The 26,458-nt window shown below is 39.5% G+C and overlaps 1 protein-coding gene across 1 annotated transcript in view; it reads left to right on the plus strand.

Annotated features, from left to right (window-relative positions):
* The first annotated feature begins 1,461 nt into the window (after positions 1 to 1,461).
* The window catches only part of tenm3 (teneurin transmembrane protein 3), a 517,897-nt gene continuing 492,900 nt past the window's right edge, over positions 1,462 to 26,458 (plus strand). The window contains 1 exon segment of the mRNA XM_034688142.1: positions 1,462 to 2,162. The gene's annotated coding sequence lies outside the window, so the exon portion shown is untranslated.

Genomic DNA, 26,458 nt, shown 5'->3' on the forward strand with positions numbered 1-26,458 from the left:
TGATAATGATGATTATAAAAATGCTAATAATAATAATACCAGTAATAATGATAATACCAGTAATAATGATAATAATAATAATAATAATAATAATAATAATAATAATAATAATAATAATAGTAATACATGCTTCCAATCAAAGTGCTTCACAGAGATTCTAAGCCTTAAATAAATACCAATACAAGAACATTAACATATAGAAACATACAAAAACACAACACACCATAAAGCAGGGCAACAAAGAGATGTGACACACACAACAGTGAACAAGTGGGTCTTCTATGCTTTAAATACCTCAACCAAACATGCCTGTCTAATATCAATAGGGACACTGTTCCATAAAGTCAGTGCAGAAGAAAAAGCCTGTTCACCAACTGTCTCTCTGACCTTGGAAACACTAAGAAGACCAATCTCCTGGGAACGAAGTGCCCGATCAAGCATATATAGGTTCACCAGGTCAGTCAGGTATGAAGGTGCAATGCCATTTATTACTTTGTGAGTTAACAGGAGCAGCTTGAAGTCCACTCTGGCCTGAACATGCAGCCAATTCAGAGAGGCTAGCACTGGAGTAATGGACTCATATTTGCGTGATCCACTCAGAATACAAACTGCTGCATTCTGAATCAACTGCAGACCTCAGAACTCTTCTTCGGCAAAACCAACATAAGGACTTTATAAAGCGTTTCACATTTAGTCATGGTTCCTCAGATAGAGTTACCAAAGGCAAGGTCTTGACAAGGATTCAGGATTACAAAGACTTACAAACAAGATACTTAATAAACCACTTCATTCTTAGTTCCAATTTAAAACATGATAGTTTTAAAGGCTTCTAGCTTAGCTGCCACTCCATATTCCTCACTTGCTGACTAAGTTCCTTCATCAAGTTGAAAGTTATAGTTACAAAGATTGAAAATCATTGTATTGCTAAGAAAGGAATTGGCCAGAAACGTTTTCTGCTTGATGTACTCATGGGAAACTCTGACAAACGTGTCTAACAGGTTAAACATGAGGCCAGCTGATTAAAGAGTTTAGCATGTAAATGTTTGATTATAATTGGCCAATAGTCCATAGCTAAAGTCTGTTATTTTTTTTGATAGTACACTGTTACTATATATATAGTTCTAATCACAGACCCAGGTGGACTATAATCATACCCATAGGCAGCGCCAGGGGGGGATTTGGGAGTGCATAGCACCCTCAAATCAGAAATTTGCTGAGGTTTAATTAAAATTAATCAAATAAAACACAGTTCTCTTTACATACGAGTAGTATATATTTAAAATTTAAGTCAATACATCAAAAATACTGTAAGCTATTTTGTTTTATCTATAGGGCTCTGAGGATTTTAGGTTTCCTTGTGAAGCATCCTGGACTTTTATTTTGAAGGTGCACAAAGTGTGATGATGAGTTGTGACCTGACAGCGGTGCGCCGAAAAAGTTTGACCGTCTCGTTCAGACCAAGGAGCCTCGTGTTGATAAAGTATAGATGTCATTGAAAACCCTCGGTTACATTTGTGGCAGCGGTGGGATCTGCTCGACTTTTACCCATCGAAAGAGAAGTGTGTGTGAGCTTAATGAACCAAAGAACCAGTTTGTAAGCCAGTGTTGGCGTCCATGCAATGCCTATAGACTTCAACTTATCATTATCCACCATAGTTAGAGAGGTTAGAGGTCTAACATGAAGTGAAAATAAAGAAGAAAAGAAATTAGCTTACATTATACATATCATTTTTTTTAACCTTAAAAATATACTGAAACGCGAATCAGGTGATTAAGTTCAGCCAATTGCGCAGTACGTATGAAACCTTTGACCTTACAAACACTCACTTTGTGTTTGAGCGCCAGTTTCGCTTGTTTAGCAGCAGTGTGTATCACTGTGGATCGGTTTGTTTTTCAAAAATGTCCGTGCAGTTATAAACAGCAAAGGAGAAAGATGTCGACCCAAGTAAGGCTTATTCAGGTGCTGCTTTATGGAGATGAGGGAGATTTAGAAGTGTCAGCCAGGGACTAAGAAAGTCTGAGGACGAGGAAGGGGACCCGGATTTTCTTTTATTGCCAAGACACTAGCGACCATCCCCGTGAGAGTCCAAGCTCTTCAGATGCACCCATGCATTCTCTGTCATCCATAACAACAGAGTGTTTTATGATGAAGACATCAAATGGTAAGTGCGTATTTTTCTGGCTGCAGTGCATAAATTCAATGTATTTGGTGGATGAGGCACATTTTTAGAGTTCCTGGAAGCCTACTTCTTTCTGTGCATTGCTCATTAATATAATGATGAAGATCTGAATACAGTTGATTGTGTTTGATCTTAGTATCTGTGCAAAAATATGATGTATAGCTTATTGCGTGTATGCAGGCCCCGTCACTGGCTCAGTTGCGCAGCGCGTAATTCTGTATTGTTTGTAGGCAGGCTTGTTTGTTCACCTTCACCCGAAACTTCCACCTTTTTTTCACATAGAAGACATCATAAATGTCGGGACATGTACTAGTCTGTGAGCTACTGTGCATGTGTGCACATAGGTGTTTTTTGTGCCCGTATGAGCGTTTATGGGCATGGAGAGTTGGCAGCACATTTATTTAAATATCTTATATTTGAGAGCACTAGCACTGCAACAACAGGCTAAGATGGTGAAAGCTTAGAGTAACAGAACATGGTATTAGATAGAGCTGTGTTTAATGGCTGATGAATATCAGACTGGGAGAAGGTGCTTTGCTGATTCATGAGGTCCTGTTTTCCTTGTTGTATGTCACCATCGCTGGAAATGTTCGGTTTAATATGAGTAATAACAGCTGAGGTAGCTCATTTTAAGAAGTCCAAGGAGTTAAGTGTTATTATGGATGCAGCTCAAACTTCAAATAAAATCTGAATCTATATCTAGTGTTAAACTATGGTTCTATAAGTAGCTGTGTAAAAAGCTGGATAGTGAACAGTCAGCAGGTTGTTCTTGAGAAGAACCCTTTTAGGAACTCCTAATTTGATATCCTATGAAAAATGCCGCTGCTTTGAGTCCATTAATAATTTCCAATGCAACTGTGTGTGTGTAACAACATGCATTCATGCATTCATGTAAAATAAGAGAGCACATTTCATTGTCGGTTGTTGTCACTGCTGCTGTCACACTTGAACTGCTGATCTGACTTCAGATTCCCTCTCAGTTGTCTTGGCACGTTTTAGTGGTTTCAGCAAGCTACAGCAGTGTGTAATTGTCAGGTCCGGATGTGCAGTGGTGTTTTGACCTTTGTGTTTTGTGCTGTGTCCTTTCCTGTCCTTCGCCCGTGTCTGGTTTTGGACGACACACACAGACAGGAGGAGAGGCAGAGACGGATGGGGAGGAGGGGTAAAGGTGGCAATTTGGCAATACCAGCGGAGCAGTGAAGTGCAATCCAAAGTTTTGTTCTCTCTGCAGCACTTTGTGTGTGTGTGTGTGTGTGTGTGTGTGTGTGTGTGTGTGTGTGTGTGTTTTAGTGGGTGGGTGTGGGTGGGTGTGTGTGTGGTGACACTCGGGGAGAGACTCCATTAGTGAGTGCCACTGTCAGGTCACCAAACAAGGTGCCTGTCAACCACCAGAAAAGAAAAGACTAGAATAAACAAATAACTGACATGCTATGACTGTGTTTTTGACTAAATTTTAGCCCAGTGTGCTTTAATAGCAGCAATCAGTTTGAAGTGCCAAAATCCAAAATGTCCTGCGATGGATGACTGCAGATCTGAAAACTGAATCATCAAATAACACAGTTAGAAAGTGGTGGGGACTGATGGTTCCAAAAATGTTCCGCTCTCTTTTTAATAACCTCACCTTGTTAAATCAATTTTTAATTACCATCACAGTAACTGTTAACAGTGTGCATCTCTCCTTTTCAAGACAATGCTATCCAATTTGAGCCTTGATGACAACAATCTTATCCAGGAGTGATTGTGATATTGAAGAATTCAGTTCAAATCCTTAATTGGATCCCAATGTGTGTGTATTTATTTATTTAGTATAGCTGAGAAAGAAATGATAGACAAGGTGTCTCTGAAAATAACGTGTCGGGTTTATTACATTTCTAAAAGACAAAGGACCAGACTTGATGTAGAAACTGAAATGATTAAAATAAATACAGTCTTAATCACAAACCAGGTGTCTCACTGTGGCAGGAAGCTGGATGAAGAAAAATGAAAGGTTGTTTTAAATAACACAAGCATCTTGGCATTCCTTAATGGACTTTGTAAAGCACTTGAAACAGAGTATGTGTTTGAACAGTAAAAGTAGATGGAAAAAAACGATGTAGATTAAAGCTTAAAGCTTACTGCATCATGTTAAACAGAAGAGTGATGCTGTTTTGTTACATTTTTAATGACAAAACAATTCAAGACATCGTTTTCTCATAATTTTCCTGTAAGTTCTCACATGATTTAAACACATTTCGGCATTTATCACCTCTTGCTCATGAATTCAAAGCTCTTCAATTTCTATCTTTATTTGAGGATCGTTCTCACACTCAGTTTGATGCTGTCGCTCTGTATCTTGTCACTCAGATTTAACATATGAAGCATGCCACAAAGGCATCACTCCAAAGACACAGTGAAGTCTTCTACTTTAGTGATCAAACGGGCGATAGATGTTGTGTTAAGCATTTGCTTAATCTATGTTACGATTATGAGGGGGTCCTTGGAAAATGTTCTCACCTGTAAGGGGTCCCTGGCTCCAAAAAGTTTGAGAACACCTGTGCTAAATGACATGGAGCTGGCCCTGTCTGTAGTGGTTGATAGCCTAGCTTCCATTCTCTGGCTGCTTTTTAAAACAAAGGGGTCAAGCTGCCGAGCATCCTTCTTCGCTAATTCACTTACTATTGACAAGTGCCTTGTGCAGCCCCACTCAAAGAAATGAACTATCCTTTTAAATATGATGTGTCAAAGAAGACAGTCTATGACCAAGTGCTTTAAGTGGAAACATAGAAGTGTCAGTATTCCCCTTAGTCACTTGTCATGGTGTGTATTGTGTGGCTAGTATTTAGTAAACCAGTAGTACCCAACATTGCTGTCATCAACTTTCAGACTTTCTTCACTTTTTTAACACAGTAGAGACTTTTTCAAGTTCTATTTTTGTGCCTTTATTAACATGACAGCTGAAGAGAGATAGGAAATGTGGGGAGTAGAGAGTGGGGGAAGACATGCAGCATATGGTCGACTGGCCGGGAGTCGAACCTGCGACCTCTGCGGCGAGGACTATAGCCTCTATACATGGGGCGCTAAGATCGCTAGGCCACCAGCGCCCCTCTAGAGACTTTTTAGTTTGTTAGTTTGAATTGCGAAGAGAAACTGTCAAATGGATGGGGAACAGGAACATCTGTTAACATGGGGGAGGCAGGGTTTATGATCTGTACTGCAGCTAGTCAGTAGAGGGAGCTCTAAATCTTTTTGCTCCAAAGTCGGTGAACAATTATGGCGTCCACTTTGATATATTGTCTACGGTGGGTATAAGCTAAGCAGCAGGTACGCCCTGACATTCTCCTCCTGTGCTCTTCATGAATAAACATCTGCCCTGACTGCAGACTTAACAGCTTGTAATATGTAATACATCCTATCACAAGTTGGGTGTGCATTAGTGCATAATGTGTGCGTGTGTAGTATTGCTCCATATCAGAGTTGTCTGTCAGGTGTTCGTGTCTGTGCATAAAAAGGAGGCTGTTCAACGAGCCCCCGGCACCGTCACTCTCTGCCTCCCTTATATGCTGAATCTTCATTCTGTCCTTAAACGTCTCACTCTCACTTCTGCTTTATTGTTTTCTCTCTTTGTTCCTCCTTTCATCCCCCTCTCTTTCTCTATTCCTCTCTTCTTAAAACCCCTGAGCTACTCTTCTGTTTGCTGAGCAAAGGCAGGATGGCAGATTTCCTCTCCGACTCTTTTTTTTCCTCCTCCTGTAATCGTTCCCTCTCTCCGTCACTCTCTCACCTGTTTGCACAGCAAAGATGAGGATTTCCTCTCTCTACTCACAGACTCTAATCTCCCTTTCTTGATTTTTACTTGGAGTCTCTGTGCCAGCCTTCTGACTGTAGTATCTCTACAATAAGTCCTTTCACATTTAGAATAACTCCCAGCTCTTATACGATCCTTGTCATTAAAATAAGCTGCACACAAATGCATCTTCTCTTGAAACGGTACTGTTTATTTTCAAGGTACATTAAAAATGGTATCAATGCTGCATTAGATAATATCCAACTGTTTGGTTTAGCTGTTTTTGGACATCAAGCTGCTGTAACTGCATCGGCAGCCTCATTACTGTGCTTTGTGAATTTGTATGTTTCGGGTTTTTGAATAGAGAAGAAACTGTCACAGCTTGAAGTGACCTTGAATTCTTCTAACAATGCACAAGTTGCTGCCACCCACCTACTCCAATGGTGTCTCTTTTACAGACTTGCATCAATTTAGAGAAGAGGAATAATATTTTGGATCGGGCTGCTTGATTCAAGTTTAGGTTGGTCAATTTGGTGGCAAACTTTAATGTGAAAAAGCAAGCAGAAAGGCAGTGAAAACCAGCTCAGTGATGAAATTACTCTGGTCTGTAATCCTAAAGCTCCTTTAAAGAGAGTTGCTTCTTTTGTTTGCTTCAATTTCTAAGAAATTCAGTAAACATTAAGCTTTCCAGGAATCTCCCCCTGAAGCTAGTTAATCAAAACACCTGTTTGGCCTTAAGGTGAAAAACTGCACCCGTGTGGCCTGCCCAGGTAGAGTTTATATGAGGTGTTGGGGTTAGTGCTCACCAGTGAATGCTCAGGAGCCGTTTCTATAGTGGTGCATGTTAAAGATTACATGCCATGTGTGCTAACTTTAAAGAATGACAAAACTGCTGATATTTTTTCCTGGGTTTTCTTTCAGTAATAGGTCTTTGATGTGATTTCGATTTCTGTTGATGCTTCAAAAGATTCAGCTTTGAGAGCTCTCAATTTTACAAACTCAAACATAATTTTCTTTTTCTTGTATATATATATATTTTGGGGGGGCTTATTTTCTTTTATTGACAGTACAGCTGAAGGTAGACAGAAGATGTGGGGAGTGGAGAGTGGGGGAAGACATGCAGCAGATGGTTATGGCTGGGAGTCGAACTGGCGACCTCTGCGACGTGGACTATAGCCTTTGTATGCGGGGCACTTAGACCGCTAGGCCACCAGCGCCCCCTAAACATCATTTCGAAGGATTTCAGTTTTGCCTTTTGTAATGTAGCAGAATTCTTAACGACTCAAACAATTTCCTAAGAATAATTGAAATTCATTACTTAATTTTGGGCTCAATTTTGACCACAATTTTGAGAAATTCACCTGTCTTAATTCTTAATTTGCTGACCATGAATTCACTGAAGATAGTGGTCAGCGTCACATTAATAACATTTCTTTATTACAGATAATATCCATACATATATTTATATTTTAAAACACAAAGGCGTAAAGAAGTCGGTGCATCACTGATACATACATGCAGTAAGCATTTCAGAATTTCTTCTTCCTCTGTTTGTTTGTGTGTGTGTGTGTGTGTGTGTGTGTGTGTGTGTGTGTGTGTGTGTGTGTGTGTGTGTGTGCGCGTGTGCGTGCGTGTGTGTGTGTGTGTGTGTGTGTGTGTGTGTGTGTGTGTGTGGGCACTTGTGTGTGAGCATTTGTGTCTGTACATGATGTAGCTCTAATGTGGCAGATGTAGACGGGGTCAAGAAACAGAACTCACAGGGAGAGTGTGTGAGTGTGTGTGATTGAGAGGTGAATGGCCACTCTGCAGGATACTACTATGCTCCACTGCATGCATGTGTGAAGAGTCACTAACCTCTCAATGGGGCTGCAGCAGAGGGCGGATGTGTGTGTGTTTGTGTGCGTCTGTATGTGTGTGCGTGTGTCTACATACATTTAAGCGTGTGTGACCTATTGTATCATCTTTTAAAGGAATCTTGTTAGAGGGAGGGTGATGGGACCTCAGTGAATTTCCAGCTTTAATTTCAGTGGACCTGTTGACCTGTAATCAGTTTTTATTTCAGTATATCTATTTAACCATACTGTGTGCCCCTCTTTAGGTCATGTTTGTCAAAGTTGAGTCTTATTTTTCTCCTCAGAGCTTAACTGTGAAGGACACTGTGTCAATAGGGGCGGAAGCCGCTTTTGAAAACTCATTGAGAATTATTTTGTTTAGAAATGAATAAAATCATTCACCATGCACTTCTTCTTTATCTGCACAGATATAATACAAATATGCATGAAAACTAAACATATTTGGAAATCATGGGTGATGAAATTTTTTAGAGCTCTCAGATCGGGCCCAAGGCAAGTAATGACAGAGAAAGCTGAGTAAGAAAAGGACATGGCGTGCTGTACATATAGGGAGCTCAGCAGTATTTTTGATGTCGCAAACAAAGGAGTTTGAAGCCAGTTATTGCAACTTACAAGATTATAAAAAAGAAAATATAAACCATAGACTTGGAATGGTTGGAAATTTTGCTTGCTTTGTAACAACAGACCATCCAGACAGATGTTGTCATACAAGTCTATCTGAAACATCCACAAAGAAACCTGGGAGAGTTTTACTATTTGTGGACATGTGCACACAAAACCTCTGATTTATTTTAATGGCACCAGAGTGTTAAATAACCAAACATGTTTTAGATTATCTCTATTTTCTTCACCATGCAATGCAGACCAAACCTGAAGAGCAGGTTAAGATAAGATACCTCTTCGTTTTCATGACTTTTTTTTTTAGCAAAAAGATTAATCAATATGTCTAAGGACGTCCTGCCTCAATCATGTTTTCTGATCTGCAGAACATCAAGGTCTGTTTCACAGCTGTTACCTACAAATCCTCCCTGACTTAAAAGTTATTTCGAAGCTGAACGTGGACTTTTAAATAATGTTTGTGCTGAAAATAGAATCTGTTATTGACAGGTTTAATGACTCGGATCAAGAGGGAGTAGATTGATTGAGCACCTGTCGTTTATTATTACAGTAAAGATGTCTTAAGTGACACTTTGGGAGATCACTGTCACTGAAATGCCTGTTCTCATGCTTACTCTCTGTTTCTTAAACAGTGTTTAAATTCACACTAATACCATGCTGTCTGTAGGTCACTTGAGTTAGATATCATAACTATAACTCTGACTGTATAATATCTTGTCAGAGACGTATTGAATTACTGCTCATATAAACCTGCATTGTAACATGACTGTTGCAATCTTGAAACCATAGACTGTATAAATAATGGACGTAGTATCCTTGACATCACCAATCTGTTCCTGAGTGTTGTTTTGACAGGCATGACCCTACATGACAGGCAGCAGAGCAGCAGTCCCTTTGTCTAATGCCTCTCTCCTCTGAAGGGGGCAGTTGATTGCACCTCAGAGCAGGTGCACCTCGTTAGGTAATCAGTGGATTCACCTGGGCGAGAGAAGAGGCCAGGGTACCAACAGAACAAGGAAAATGTACAGCTCTTACAATGTGTGTGACTTAAAGGGGGTTCAAGTTCTCTCTAAGACCTAAAGCATGCAGGTCCTGCGTCAGTTATTTTAATGAGACCCAAGTCCATCCCTACTTTTGCTTTATCAGAGCTGCAATGGTCGTAATAATGCTTACATTTTTAACTTAAGAAGTATCATAGGTCCATGTAATAAAGACAGAAGTATTTAATTCACTTGTTTCTGAAATGTTCTCACAGTACCAAAGTCTAAAGTGTCTGTCTGAAGGACATTTCTTGCAGCTGTTTCGGTACAAAGCAAACTGAAGCTCACCTCATATTTGGTACAGTCCTACTAGAAACCTGTGAAGTGAGAATGGAGTTGGAGTTTAGAGGCAATGTCTAGCAGAGTCATGGGACCAAGGTTTTCCTGCGGTAATTACTGAATCAATGATTATCTTTCTCCTCTCCTCATCCATGTTGTCTTTTTTTTTTTCTTTTTTTTTTTCTTTATCTCTTCTTTTCTTTTCTCTTTTTCTCTTGTCTGCATATATATTTCTGGTTTGTGTCATGTTTGTCACAAACTGTCAAATATTAATGCAATTTATTCTTGCAACAAAAGAAAAGAAAGAAAACATTTTTCTTCTGTGCTTGTGACTGTGTGCATGCGACCATCACCATCCCTCTTAGAACTCTGGCCTATCTTTTATTGACAGCTAATATCATGTTCTGTAAAAGAGGGCGTGCACACCTAGGTGGACCAAAAAAATTAAATAAAGTAAAAAAAGGAATACACAAAGATATACAAAGGGACAGGGAAAGAGAAGGAGAGAGACACCTAAGACACTTAGATGGAGAGAGACCATCTCACCATGAAGCCAAAAAAACTCTGTGCGGTGATACTAATGATTAAGCAACCCTTAGTGTCCACAATCATTACTGAAGCTTGAGTCACAGAGGGTTGCCGCCGTGCTGTGTTCTATTTGTGTAAGAAGACCACCACTGGTGCAGATGATACCACTTGGGTCAGATCAGCCGAGCGGTCCACCCCGGCACCTGGGCCGCGAAAGCAGTCAGGCCGAAGGACCCAACGCGCTGCGAGAGACCCAGGCCAGGGGACAAGCCAAGGACCCAGACCGGAAGCAAACAGGTACCGCTGGGGCACCCAGGGCGACCCCCAGGTCACCCAGTAGGAGGAGAGGGGGGAGAGGCCCCGCAGCCCCCCCAAGGAACACCTCCACAACACCGCCCCCACAGCCCCTCAAGACAGAGCCAAAGGTGCCACCAGGGCTGAGGGGGCCCGGCACCAGGAGCAGACAGCCAGGCAGCTGGGCAGGACCCGAACCACAGCCAGCCAACCAGCACGCCGGAGCGGGGGAGGGCAGAGGGGGCCGTGCCAATTCCCCCCACCCCCCCAGCCATGACCGAGGGACCAGGCCGCGGGGGCATGGAGGGACACCCCAATGGCTGCCGTAGTACCCGGCCCATGTTGTCTTTATCAGCCTCTGAAAACCTCTGACCTGTTCACTCCAGGCCTGGCTCCGTCATCATGACAGTTTGTTGTTGTAGTTAAGTGAAATACGATCTGGTGATAACAGAGTGTTTTATTCTGAAAATTAACCGGATGTTTTCATTTTGTTTTCGTGCCGGACTTCCTGTCCCGCTCCATCTGCTCTGTTGAGATTGATGCGTCGGCATCCGGCCTTTCCAACCTGCCGGATCAGAGACGCAGCCGGAATGCAATGCAGCAGATCCAGTGGTGGTCTGGGACAGGGATCTGGTGGAATTTGACCATAAGAGTAGCTTATTAGTTGGTCTACCATGCAGATATCTGTTTACAGATATTAGTTGTCATTACAAATGGGGCAACTTACTTTCAACAGATGGTAAACTTTAGTCCAACTGTTTGTAAACAACATCAGTTCACAGAGATGCTATTTTATCTGCAGCACACTTTGTGGAGCATTTAACCCTTTGCGCGGGCTTTGTGAATGAGTTGGTCTCTTTTTAGCTGCTATTGCAAAATCTGGATCTACTGGTGCTTAAGGATTTGACTAATTCTTTACTGGAATGCGATCTCAGTGTTATCTTACCCATAATCCACTTGATGGTAAAGTTTTTATCACCAATTATCTCTCTGCAGGTCATGTTATGTTATTTTTTGTCAGCAGGGCCACCAGCGTAAATCCAAGAGTCCTGGCCTGTACATGTCTGGTCTCTCATAGTCAATCACTGTGGTTGTGTTGTGTTTTAGGAATGGTGACAGGAGTCAAGAGGAGCTGGCAGCATGTGGAGACAGGAAATGAGTTTCCGGTGTGTTCAGTCTGAGTTCATGATCTGTGAATGAACAACGACTGAAGAAAAAGTTCAGATGGAGAGGAAGAGAGCATGGCAAAAATAACCCTGACTCATTGAGGTCAGTAGTTTTAAGGTTTCTTTGTCTTTTATGCCATAGTACAACTTTTTCCCCCCCACATCATAAAGGCATACCTCACTGAGCTGACATTATATCAAAGGACATCTTTTTACTGTTTAAGTTTCCAGATTTCTGTGTTTTGGAAGAACTTCCACATAGTTTTCATGGTGTCCTTCTCTTTAATATACGTGACATGAATTACATTTACATTTTTGGTTCTGAATATGGCATTCTATTTAGATTTATGGCAAAATTCCACCAGATCAGTGTCCGATCCATCTCCGATCTGTCACGGCACCGGATCTGATGTTTCTATTGTGATCAATGTGTTAACTCCCACTGGATCCGCTCTGTTGCATTCCGGCTGCGTATCTGATCCGGCAGGTCGGAACGCAGCGGATCAGATACGCAAGACTTCCATTTTTGACAGATGCGGGAGCACGAAGCATCAATCTCAACAGAGCAGATGGAGCGGGACAGGAAGTCAGGCACCAAAACAAAATGAAAACACCCAGTCAGTTTTTAGAATAAAACACCCCATGCTATCATTGGATCGTTTTTTAACTTAAATACGACAAAAAAATGTCATTTTGAGCGGAGCCAGTCCTTGAGTCATCAAGTCAGAGGTTTTCAGAGGACCAAAAGACAACATGGATGAGGAGAGGAGGAAGAGAATCCTTGATTCAGTTATTGCTGCGGGAAAACTTTGGTCACATAACTCCAGCTGTCTGGCGGTCCTGCTCTGTGCTGCGTTCCGTGAAGGCAGCCGGTGGGTGTTGACCAAGTGGCAACCTCCGGTCTCGATGAAGCCCATGTGGAAGTGTTATAAACTGCAATACATCGAGAACCCGCTTGAGGCTGGCTGCAGAAACACTGGAAACCACATTGACATGAATGGGAAAAAGACGATATTTGCAGCAATAATAAATATATTTACAGCCTGGTTAAAAAAATGGCTTGGCCCTACGAAGCTAATCTCTGTAATGGCACACACTGTACGGGGGGTGATTTTTTTTTAACTTGACGGTTCAGAAGATATTAAGATTCCAAGTTTTTGCCCAAATGAGGACATGAATGATGACTCCTGGTTGGTAACACAAAGCTGTTGGCTAGGAGGCTCACACTACGTCACACTCTGCCTGGTTGAGTTCCGCATTTCCAATATGGCTGCCGCCGTAGATTGGCTTCAAAACAGCTCTCAGGAACAGATGGGTGACGTCACGGATACTACGTCCATATTTTATACAGTCTGTGGTGTTGACGGGTGAGAGAGCATGGAGCCGGACCGCAGCGGATCGGAGACAGACACGTGTCTGCTGGAAGTCCCGTGTTAGCCTTTGAAAATGGATTTGACCCCAGAGTCAGGCTCTCCTGAGGAAACATCTCCAGCAGTGTGTTTTCTTTGGTTTCACATTTCTTTATGCATGCTGTCTCATCGCATCCACCTTCTCTGCCTTTTTCCGACCTGATGTCTTTAGGGCCATTGAACAAACAGTTCAAAAGTGAATGTAAAAGGGTACATGAGGATAGATACTGTGGGATTCTTCAAGGCTCTACATGTCAGAGGTATAATGAGACTTGCATATCAGCAGGGGTTGATGAATGTTAGTGCAGGAAACAAAGTAAACACCCACACCACAGATGTCTGCAGTCCAGAGTAGACACAGGAGGGCTAAATCTGTATTTTTGTTGCTGTCTGAAGGTCCTCCTACTTAATCTAATTGGCTCGTTTCCCTGTCTTGCACCAGCTCTTCAGCTTGACCTGGTGTTAGGTTCATTACACAGATAACACTAACATAATTTCATGCGAAAAAGGTTTTTGTGTGCTAAACACCTCTTCTCTCTATGAATCTGTGTTAACTTTCTAAAGAAACTAACAATACAAAGAAATAATCATCACTTTCCATTGTCTGCAGAGCTGCGTCTGACTTTTCCAACATGAAGGGAAGCAGATTTTTTGACTCTGATTGTGACTCATACAAACAAAGTAAAAATATTTTCCTTTAATGATACATGTGAACAACAGGGGGAAGTTTACACCTCTTCAACAGTGGCGGCTGGTGAGAAAAAAGTTGGGGGGGCACAGGGAGGACAAACAAACTGCCGCACTGGGAAGCCTTTTGTCATTCGGCTTAAAGTAACCACAGCTGACGAACAAAAAATATTATGTACCATCTCTTTACAGTTACCAAAACCACAGAACTACATGATGGACCCAAATGTGAACTATAAACACACATACACACACACACACATGCCATTTTACCATACAGTAGTCCACTAATTAATTGAGTTGATATTTCTAAATAGATTAACTTGAATTGTTTGGATATAAAGACACTGTGGGGCTTTTTGAGGGTCTTGAACCTCAGTAGGGGATGTAGAGTTCCTCCTCAGGAAGTTTTTCGGATGATCAACCTCTGTTTTGATGCTTTTTTACGCACTCCAACACTCTATTAACAATCAAAATACACGTCTTAGCAATTTAAAATAATATGAGATATGTGCTTTAGATGTGCACCTGCTTTAATTAATTATTTAATTATGAGAATTAGAGAATAAGCAACATGCATTTATGATATCATTAGTTTGTTTGACTGTAACTACTATTTTCAGATTTTCAGTGTAGTGTCTGCACTGTAAACTTCTCATCATCTGCTGCTGCTCACCTTTCTCTTTCTCTTTCTCCCTCTCCCTCTCCATCCTCTGCTGGTGTTTCTCATCTCTTTTTTTTATCTGCTGTCTGTCTGTCAGATCGCACAAGAGCATGCTATGTGATAAGTTACTTCAGTGTCTATTTTCTCACCTGTATTTCTTTTTTGGAACAATAAGAAGTAATACTATTTAAATGATAATAAGAAGGGGGTGAGTTATTTCTTCTTGCCTTTTTGTCACACACACACACACACACACACACACACACACACACACACACACACACACACACACACACACACACACACACAAACACACACACACACACACACACACACACACACACACCTTCAAGACTAATTCTTAGAAAAATACTCTCTGAAAACCACATCGTTTTATAACGACAACAATTTCACTTGCTAATAGGGCTGGGCGATAATTCAATAACGATAATTATCGTGATATACATTTTCTCAATATAAATCTAACAAATTTTCGATAATAATGTTATATATTTAAACCTGTAATTACAATGTTACAATGTTACAATGTCATGTAGCAGACGCTTTTATCCAAAGCAACGTGCATACGAGAACAAGAACACAAGCAAAGATCTTGACAAGAGGAAACAAGATCAGTACACCCCCCTACCACTGGAAAGGAAGGGGGCGCTAAAGTGTCATAAGCGCTAGTTGCCACTCAACATTACACTGAAGAAGAAGACCAGCAAATCATGTCCTAGGGTAAGAGTTAGGGGGGCTTAAGGATGTTTGGAGTGGAATGTGAAACACAGCTGAAACAAGCGACAGCGACACGTAAGAAAACATAAAACCTACAAGTTCAAAGCGGAGTCGTTAGTCTAACACTGTGTGAACTCTGAATTACCCAGTGACTTAATATACTTAATTAAATACACTTTCAGGATGTGGGTAAATAAATCTGATTATGCAAATCATCTCAACCTCAGAAAAATAAGACTCTACAAACGAAAACTTCACAAAAATCTCATCGTACACAAAAGACCTGCTTCCTGTTAGCGCTGTCAAAAATGAGAGATTCAAGAAGCTTATCATAGAACGATATCCAGATACAAGCTTATAACCTGTCAACTTTCACTCAGGAGAAAAAATCTGCCTTTGAATTTAAATGAAATAATGATTTGATTTTTATCGTGATACTTATGGATTTATATGAAAACATTTTTTATATCGCCCAGCCTTACTTGATAACAATGATAAACCCTCACATGCTCACTCATTTTAAGATGATCCTTATGTGCTTGCCATCGCCGGCCATTGCACTCCTCACTTCATAATTCTTGGCTGTTAAACAGTTATTTAATGCCTCTGCTACACTGATAACTTTCTGTAAATGAGCATCATAACTCCGCCTCAACTTGTCCTACTTTTCAGCAACTTTTTTCACCATGTCTCTTAATCTTTCCTCCCCCCAATACTGTAGTGGTTAGTTGCGGCTTCCTCAGTCACAAGGGCACGTGGCTTACAGATAATTGGTGCTGCCTATTGTGTGTTATTAAACTCTGAATATAAGATGATCCCACTTTATTCAGATGTTTCTCCAGGAAAAAAATATTATATTATATTCTGTGGAATTTGAAAATGTTCCACTGTCGCTGCAGAACTTTGCTTTGAATCTATTTCTAAAGTATGTTAACATTCACTAGAAGTTGTCACATTCTGTTATATCAGAGGGTTTCTTTTTTTGATGTTGCAGGTGACGCTGCTGGATGGTATGACTTGCTTTTTTCCATTTGTGTTTATGAGTTTTTACCTGCATGTGTGTGAGAACAAGCCATTCAGCATCTGCCAGAAAACAGCAGGAGATTGTCAGATCTCCTTGAGAGTTTAATTTAAAGTAATCTCCCCCAAAACTTTAGATTTAGGTTTAATTTAAAAAAAAAAAAAAGAACATAAATCAGTCTTAAACTAGTTTAAATACCTAAAAGTGTGTATCCTCATCTGTGTGGTTCCTGTTTCCAAAATGTGTAACATGTCAGTGTTAGTTTGGAGGAATGACATTTTTTTGATGGAAGAAATGTGGCCTTAAGCTCAAAACAACATTTCATAATCAGAGAGCAGACTGCACACAATTAGCCAAGCACATAGCCTTGAAATCAGGCATTTTGGCAGTGTGTTTGTGTGTGTGTTAGTGTGTGTTTGTGTGTATGTGCTTTAAAGAAAGCAGCAGAATGTGTGTCTGTCAGTGTAAGACCCTGGCAAAGGTCTGAGCGTGTCTATTAGCATGCGCCCAGTTAATCCAATAGCCTGCACAATAGCATGGCTCCAGGCCTTAGACTACTTCAGTAATATGGCTGTTTAGTGAACACACATCTTCACACACACACACACACACACACACACACACACACACACACACACACACACACACACACACACACACACACACACACACACACAAACACAACATAAAACATGCTCACACCAGCCTGCAACGCTAAATGGAAACCTTAAACTGCATGACGGTACCTTCTTTCTTTACTTTGGTGAGCAAAAAGAAGAGGGTATGTTGGTATGTAAGTGTGTGACGGTGTATGTGTGTTTTGTGTGTGTGTGTGTGTGTGTGTGTGTGTGTGAATAAAAGTCATGGATTTTAAGCGAAGCTGATTGGTTACCATGGTTGCCGCCATCACAGTGACAGTGTGACTAAACAATTAGGAAAGGGACACATCTGTCCGGCAGGAGCAGATGTTTAGAAAACTCACACTCAAGTTTTAAATGATGGTTAATGACGCAGTTTAGAGAAACCCTTAAAACTGAGGGAGGAAAAACAGATTTGATGTGTGAGAGAAGAAGTCTGGTCACTTGAGAGGTAACCCTCAAACTGCTGTCACCAAACGCAGGAACTTATGTGGAAGACGACTAATTATCCAGAAAGTAAGTGAGCCTTAAAATGCATACATTCAGAGCTGGTTTGTTTCTCCAATGTCACAAGAGTTTAAAGTTATTGGGCCCCCAGGTGCTGGTTTGGCTCGGTTGGTGGAGTGGGTGCCTCATGTGGTTGCAGTACTCGTCGTACTGGTGGTGGGGTCAATTAGCATGATTTGGTGCATGTCAGACCCCGCTTTCTCTATCTCTCTACACACATTTCCTGTCTCTCTCACGCTGTCCTATCCTTGAATTATTTTTTTAAGAAGATCCCTACAAAAAAAAAAGGTCTCAAGCAAAACCATGTCCCTGCAGAGTCATTCACACCTGTGTTGTTATACTGATGAACACAAAGTCCTCGTTAATTTGAAGCTTGTGCCAGGTGTTCCAAATTTGCAGGTAAACACCCCTGCAATGCCCATATAAGGGCGTGAGATTGCTGCATTCAGACGGAAATCACTCAGGGCTGAAAAGAGAGGAAGAGAGGAGTCAGAAATGAACAAAATAAAATGTAAAAACAAAGCTGAAAGGACTCATAAGACAGACGCTGAATACACGGTTTTCAAACATAAGACAAATGTAAGATAATAAGACTTGTGATATATTTGTAATTAAAATACCAGTGTGTGGGGCGCCGTTGGCCTGGCGGTCTAAGCGCTCCCTCCATATACAGAGGCTATAGCTCCTGTCGCAGAGGTCACAGGTTCAATTCAAGCCTCCCCCTGGGGGGTCGCGAGATACAAATGGGGGGTCGTGAGATGTCTTCCTGAATGTTTTTTTAAAGTCATCTAAAAACAGTACATTTTACCCATAGTAGTAAAGAATATCGACAAAAATAGTAGTTAACCTTGTTATAAAACCTTGAAAATAGAAAATGTGATGAGTTTTCTGCCTTTCTTTTTGCCAGATGACTCCTACGTTTAGGGTTAGTGATCAGTTACTTATCAAAAGCATCAGTGGCAGTAGGTTAATTCATAACAGCACAGGAAACACAGCCACATGCTTATATAGGTAGGCTAATTTTCTGCAGACCAGCTAAATGAAGCCACATTAAATCACTTTGAGGGACAGTGGAGGTTGCAAGTCTTTGGCACCTGTATATTTTTTTTAGTTTGGGAACCCCTGATTTACTGAATGTCCTCCCCCACTCTCTGCTCCCCACATTTCCTATCTCTCTTCAGCTGTCCTATCCATTAAAAAAAAAGGCAAAAATGCCCAAAAATATGACTTAAAAAAAAGAAATACCTTTGTGTAAAGGCAGGTTATTGATGTTGATGTTTTATCTTTTTAGAATATACTTAAAAATACTAACCTGAGCACTTATTTATGTATTTAGCATTTGCAGTGAAGGAAAAAAATTGCATAATTGAAATAAAAAGTTGAATACATTTTTCGTTAAATGTTATAAAAGGGAGCATAATCCAGTCTCTCCCTCTGCTCTGTCTTTAGCACTGCTGCCCTCATACTTTCAGCCCTAACACTTTCTCTGAAACACCGGCAAGCCCCAGTTAGGAGGTTTAAGATATTATCTCATTACTTCTCAAATTTCTGCATGTAAAATAACTCAGCCTGCAGCGATGAGGCCGGAGCCTAGATGCCAAACAAAGACAATATCCTGCAGCTGCTGCAATAAACATTTCAAACCATTACAATGGGAGCTGTCTGACTGAAAATACATAAAGACGTCCTCAGGCATATCAGCTCTTAAACATCCATAATTTTGCCCTTGAGTGTTGGTAGATTTGTTCTGAGTTAATAACAAATCTTAGATTAGGAAACTTTGGTGAATGTCAGAATTCTCTTGATAACTGCTTAATTTTGTAGTTGTGCTGAAGTGGAGGTAGTATTAGGATTGAAACAAGAACAACTTGAATATTTTATTTAATAGTGTCTGGAGGTGGACATCTACAATCAGAGGGAAAATGGCCTGAGACAGAAGAGATGCTTTTTTTTTCTTACAGAAATAATTTTATAGTCTATTTATTTTAAAGCTGCTGCTGTAAAAGGAGTCAACATACCACAGATAAGCCATTAAATAGACGTGTGTAAAGGTTATTACTTCTGTGAACAAGTGTTTTCCCTTTAACATATTATTATTAAAATTGGAGCCTATATTGTTGACTCACGTAAGCTTGCAATATCTAATGTTTTATGCTTGTTGGCCTACACACCTGGCCAATAAAGTGGATTCAGATTCTAGTATTTATTTTAATTCTTAACAAAGAACATTTAGGTTATTTCTGTTTTTTTATTATATGTAGATTTAGCATGAAGTAAAACAATATAACCAATCATTTAGCACTGACATATCAGCACTCAAATGTCTATAGGAGTGCTCTTGAGTGTTTCACATTTTCTTAGATGAATACAAATCCCAGATCAGAAAACTTTGGTGAATTTGAGAATCTTCAAATCTGCATAAGTGGATTTAATTACAACATTCTTCTGTACAACTGTTCTCAAAATATTTTCCATGATTGTTTTTAGCTCCTAATTCCCCAACCCTTTGTCTCTCTGTTTTTATAATGTATTTTCGGTACATTATTGATTTGTACGTCTTGAACAGGATTTCCTGGTAGATAATATTGTATTCCAGCAGGGCCTTTTTGTGAAATAACATAAATATGTGGAAGTAAAAGCGATTGAATAGCATGCTCATGATCATAACTTTAATTTATGGAGTACTTTTCATAAATCAGAGATACAATGAGCTTCACAAAGGAAACAGAGCTACACAGACAGGCCATAAAATCATAAAGAAAGGCACAAGTTTAAGTCTGATACATATTTTCTAACACTTTTTCTTTTAGTTTATTTGGAGCCTTTTTATTTAGAGATACGAAAGTGGGCAGAGTATAGCATCTGCATGCATTTTGACCATCTTGGCAAACTTGCGACCAATAAATTGATGTAAAGGAACTTTAAAAGACACTACATTCATTCAAGTGTTTTCTTAAATAAATATTCCACCAGATATGGCTTGCAGATGAAGACATTTTAAAGATGGAGCAATGTTTCACAAAAGTTTGGGAACAAATTGAAGCCCACATTTGGCAAAAAACAGTGAGTGAATTAACTGTGATTAATTCAAGGTGAGGTAAATATTCCGGAAAGTAGTTCAATCCCAAAGCACCCCCCCCACCCCATCAAACCTGCCTTTACATAAAACTTTGACTTCACTTTAAACAAACTGATTCTTTATTAACCACAATTGGTACAAATGATATATTTATTTTAGTTTACTCCAACCTCTGATGCAATTTGCTGTAATACATTTGGCAGGAAAAATACATTACTGTAGCTTGGCATAATTTTGCAAGTACAGTAAAAAAATAAATTATGCAGAGCAGAGGCCAACAATAATGAAGAAAAGCTCTTCATCTTTAGTTACTGGAATTCAAAGGCTCATTCATTCAAAGCACCTCATAAACATAAATAAGTTATTCAATTATTATGTTGGATATTTTAATGTAATTTCATTTTACCTTTATTCCAACACTGAAGAATATTCTCATTGAAATACGAAACCCCTTGAACAACTGAGTCCTAGCCAAAAGGAAAAACAATGGTTTAGCACTGTTCAGCAGTTAGACATGCACACACTGGTCAAAAGTTTAACCATGTACGTTTGTAGAAAAAGAAACCCAATCAAAAGCAAATGTATCTGAAGAACACGACTTAAAATCCGTGAAATAACAGCGGAATGAATTTTAGCAGCCATGTTTGAGTTATTTGGCAAGCTTCAAGAACTCCTCACGTCCTATCACTGAGCAAACACTCAAAGAACGATAACTTTTGCAGCCTCAAAACATAGTCTAAGTGGCACTTTAACAGCGTGAAAAGCTTTGTAAAACTGAAAGAAAAACCTGGTTGTATTAAATGGTTTTCATTTGTTTGGTTGATCTCTTTGTTATGCAGCTTTCCAGAGTTGTCCCCAGGTCTCTGAATAGAACTAATCATGATGCAAAACTAACTTTTACCTTGTGTTGCAGCACGGTTTAATGGAGCGTACGCGCCTAAAAATACTGGACTGCAACCAGGTCGGCATGTGTTTGCATTGCAGGGAAGATGGACTCCAGTCGTGAAAAGGAATGGAGGAGCTGTCTTTGTAGCGTCTGGGATCCTGAGCCAAGCCATTTGACAGTGGCAGTGTTTAAAAAATGGCATGTGGGGTGGGCGTCTAAAATGCCCCCCACAGCGGGGATCCGTTGAAACAATTACTATAAATGTACGGCAGGAGCACTTTCCTCTCCATACGACATTTTTATAACTTCGCCAATGAAGTTTGAATCGAGCCAACTAATTTGTCTGGCAAATTAGCTTTAGCATGTCTCGCAGCGTGATTCAACGCTTGCAACCATTGGAGTCCAATTGTTTTTTTGCATTTGTGCGTCTGCCGTCGTGATGGATGGCTCGTCTGAAAATGGGGAAGCACCACTTTAGCTATCAAATTAAATGGTTTTTAATCAGTTGGTGTTTTTAATGGCGGCTTGATGCGGGTTCAGTTGTGCTCAACATCGACAATAGAGGCAAACAAATGCGACAGCTTTCTAATTGAAAGTGCTGTGATACCTCAGTTAAATAGTGGTGTTATGATTGTGTTATTTTGGTTTGTTCACTCGCTCAGTTTGATAATCGCGTTTTTCATTTCTAGAGGGACTTTAGAATTGGTTTGGGATTGTCTTAATGGGCATAATTTTGCGAGAGCGTGTTGGTGTATGTGTGGTAGGAGATGATTGCATGTGCAAAAGTGTGAACAAAGCAAAACAAAAGATACAAAGGGGTCGTCTATTTTTGCTAAAAGTCGGACAATAATCGCAAATGATTTGGAAAAACTTCAAATAAAAACTGAAATTTATATCATTGAAGTTGATGAGGTGGCTTGGTCGTACTATTTTTAATAGTGACGATAGAAATTACCATGCGATAAAAACCACAAAGCTGACGCACAGAGTTTGTAGCTATTTCTACAGAGCCCATTTTATATGGCCAACATGAACGAACAAACAAAAGTTACACTTTTAAAAAATGAAGGAATTCACAGACAGATACATGCAAAGAAATGAAGTGCAAAAACATCCAAAACATGCTTTAAGTGTTAGACATAAACTCCTTATTGCCTTCTCTGAAAAACACCTCTATCAGACATATAAATATACGCCATGATTAGAATATGAAGACCTCAGAGTCAGTCCTCTTCTTGGATGTGTAATGAAGTGAAATATGATTATTATTACAGGCTCTCTGTCTGTCTCTCCCTCCCTCTAACTCTCTGCGCCGAGACAAATTCATTCTTTCTGGGTCAGAGACGAGAGAAATGGTTGATTGTGTAAATAATGGATCATGTCCTTGTCTCCCAGCTGTCTGAATGGATTTAGATTAACTCCCAACTGATGGTAATGTGATGAGTGTAAGAAGCAGGCAGCTGACAGATTAACACACATGAACACACACATGCATGCATACTGATTGTGCAAATAGGAGGGCATGTACACCTTGTGTGAGTGCAGACACATATTCTTTTTAAGTCATTGGGATGTGTTCGTCAGGGTGTTTTTCACCTCCAGTAGGTGTGAGTTAGAAAGTTATGAACCACTCCATTATCTTTTACCAATATAACAAAAACAGAATATAGATGCTTTAATTGTAAGATACAATGAGATAAATTAGATGCAAGTCACCACATGCTTCCATGACAATCTGTCTGATTGTTTTTGATGGAAATTGCTCACAGATTCATAATTTATAGGGTTGTTCATTACCAGTAAATGCTGCATTTATTACAATGACTTTAACTGACTCCATAAAATATGTTTTCTTTTATTTGGTGCTCTTTTCATAACAAAAATCAAACATGCATTTTTTTTATCAAAAAAAATGTCTCATTCTTTAATGAAATTAGAATTAAGAGTTTTTTTATTCTTTTGATGAGGCACTTAAAATATGTTTTATTTTTGAAAAATGGTCTCATCATTTTCCATCAGAAAGCCTAGAATATAAGACGATGTGACTTTTAGAGTGTTGCAGTCAGTTAATTTTACAGAGAGCATCAGTGAAGTTTCCAACATTATATGTGAAATTATAACTATTACTTTTTTTTTTAAATAATCAAACTTTGCAGATTTCGTTCAATTAAATCTCAAGACATGATTTACTGAAAGGACTGGATGAGGGACTTTTTCATTCTAGAGGTATAAAAAGCAAGTATTCCTTTTTTTTAATATTATATATATATTTATATATTAAATATATACATATTTCCTACTTTTCTTCACAATAACACAAACATACGCAGTAGACACAGAGAACCTGGTACCACAACGCAAAATAACAGACAAAAAAAAGAGGGGCTACATATCCACGAGTCTCAAAAACAGTTCAGAGCTGCAAGTGGCAACATTTACATTTACAAAATGTGCATAAAAAACAAAGCACTTGGGTTGGATACAGTAAGAATTTTAGTTAATACACAGGACATTTTTTTTGTTTTAACAGTAATCTTAATGTCGGAAGAATTAAAACATTCCATCCATCTTTAAAATAACTGAATGTATTTAACTGGATGTGGCATCAAAGGGCAGGCCAACATTCAATGCTTTTTTATCTTCACTCATTAAAACGAGTTCAAGTGTTCCTCGAAAATAAAATAATCAGAAGTAGAAAAATATTTTCATACTTTGCTGTAATAGCTTGTTCTAGGCTTTAATGCTAAGATCAAATTAAGACAGTTATGACAGCTTCTATAGTTTAAAAGCAATTAAGCTTTGATATCTTTTTTTTTTAAGACAAGAGGAAAAAAATCTATTTTGATTCTACAAAAAAACTTTACTTTTTCTCACAAGCAGAAACAAATAAGAAAAAGCTAAAAAATCACTTTCAGACACACACACATGCATCATGGTTTTTCATTGTTGTCTTTTTTGTAGACTCTTTTAGATTTGATCATTTCAGTGTATTTTTCAGAATGCATGAGTACTGTGACATTTTAGTGAAGGAGGCAACAATTGCTAAATGTGTTTTTGGACCCACAAGCTCCTACTAAAGCTTTTAAAAATTCCATTCCTTGAACATTGCAGTTTTTCTCATTCACTGTGGCTAAATTCTGAAATGACAAAATCATTGTTCAAAACATCAACTTTAAATCTCTGAACAAGTACCTTATCTTTCATAACAGATTCAAATGTATCATTCATTCAAGCAAATTGCTTGAAATCAAAACCAAATACTAAAGCAACAAAACAAAAAGTAGTTTAAAGAATATCATGCACAAGAGAAGTGAAAAAGGAGGATCAGGAAGCCTTAGAACTGTTTTAACATGAGCATCACTGTGTTTGCGTGTCAGACAACTGGTGCAGATATTACACCGAGGTGGAATCAAGACAGAGGTTTGTTCCTGAGTTGATATCAAAATAGGATAAATTAAAAATCAGAATAACAACATATACCTCTATTTTTCTGTATAAAATTAATAAAAATATTGTAAGAATAAAATGTAAAGCCTATTATTGTTGTGTAAATGAGCTTTTTCTCTGTACACAGCATCATGTGTTGAGACGGACTCTGAGCTCTGTGGTGTTTGGCCGTGAACTGACAGAAGACAAATATATCAGAGTTGGTTTTTCTTTGCTCCAGTGCTCGGTGTTGACTCTCCTCCCGCGTGTGTATCGGCCCACTGGAGGTTGTGTGTCTGCGGAGAGAGCCAGTTTACGGCCACGCTGCCTCTGACGCTAAATCAATACATGAGGGTGAAGCTCGTAGAAACAACTAAGGGGCAAAACTGTGCACCCCGTCTGATGGGTTCAGAGCAGCCTGTGTTTATGTGTTGGAGGCTCTTTGAGCAGCTGAATAGATGGAGGTGTTGAGGTGCAAGTTAGGTGTGCAAATCAATACTCCATCATAACTCAGAGAGGACCTCAAACAAGCAGCCCTCTCCCTGCAAGCTCACATGAAGAGAGGAAGTAATGTGTGTTTCCTCAAGTCCTTTTTTTACTGATGAAATGAGGCAGCATGCAGTCCTTCAAAAGAGGACAGGCGCGGGAGGAGTCCTAGAAAAATCTTTAAAATCTGATTTCTACGTCTGTGGAGGTCAGGTTTTTTTTCTTCACTATTTTGTATGGGATTGAAAAAGCCAGTTTTGTCCAACCAAGACAAAAAAATAAAATCAAACTATAGAATCAGAATCATAAATGCTTCTTCGCAGGGGTGAAATTCTGGTGGTGCAGTCGGAGAGTTGGAAAAGATAGAAGGATAAAAAAGGAAATATCCGATATAGAAATGTAAATTAACGTTATAAATGTGCCAAAAAGAAGAATTCAATTTAGATGACAAATACAGACACAATGCATAGAGAGAATTATGCATAAAATGCAAGAGAACTTACTTTACTTTCCAATACATGTTCTTTTAATCATCCAATTGTTTCAGCTGTTCCCATGCTCTCTCAGTTATTTTTTGATTACACAAAAAAAAGCACTTTCTTTTGTTTTGTGCAAAAAGAGTAAGAGTAAATCCTCTGTCCTGTAATTTTCCAAAGTTTCTTCTTCACACATCCCTCACAGCGAGAAGTCTTCCCTGTCACACAAAGGGAGGCAGGACATGACATCAAGTTGCGCCTCAGTGTGATGTTTATGACATGATTGAAACGGAGTAGATCAACACTATGATGACAATTTATACATTAAATCAATGCTACATGTAACCAAAAGGATGTGCGGACATCTTCCTTTTCCTTGTCTTTAAAATGATTCTCCTTGAAACGTGTTTTATTCCTCCTGTTATGTTTCTGGGTTTGCTGCGGTTGCATGAAATAAATATCATCACCCCTGCCCACTCGCTAATGGTGAATTTTTCCAACTATCTCCTGCTGTGTATTAACATCGGCTCACCCTGACTCTGTGTGGGTTCTACCAGGGGGCTGGCAAGGAAAAGTCTGAATGAGCTCCTAATAACTACTGAGATACCAGAGAGTGGTATTTCACAGGTTCAACTGAAGTAGAAGCTTGCTGAAATAACACCACCTGATACTGTAGTTGCACTGTTCTCTTCTTTGGTGTTAGTCTCTTGATCTAGCCTG

Source organism: Notolabrus celidotus, chromosome 7 (assembly GCF_009762535.1).
Source record: "Notolabrus celidotus isolate fNotCel1 chromosome 7, fNotCel1.pri, whole genome shotgun sequence".
NCBI classification, from domain to species: domain Eukaryota; kingdom Metazoa; phylum Chordata; class Actinopteri; order Labriformes; family Labridae; genus Notolabrus; species Notolabrus celidotus.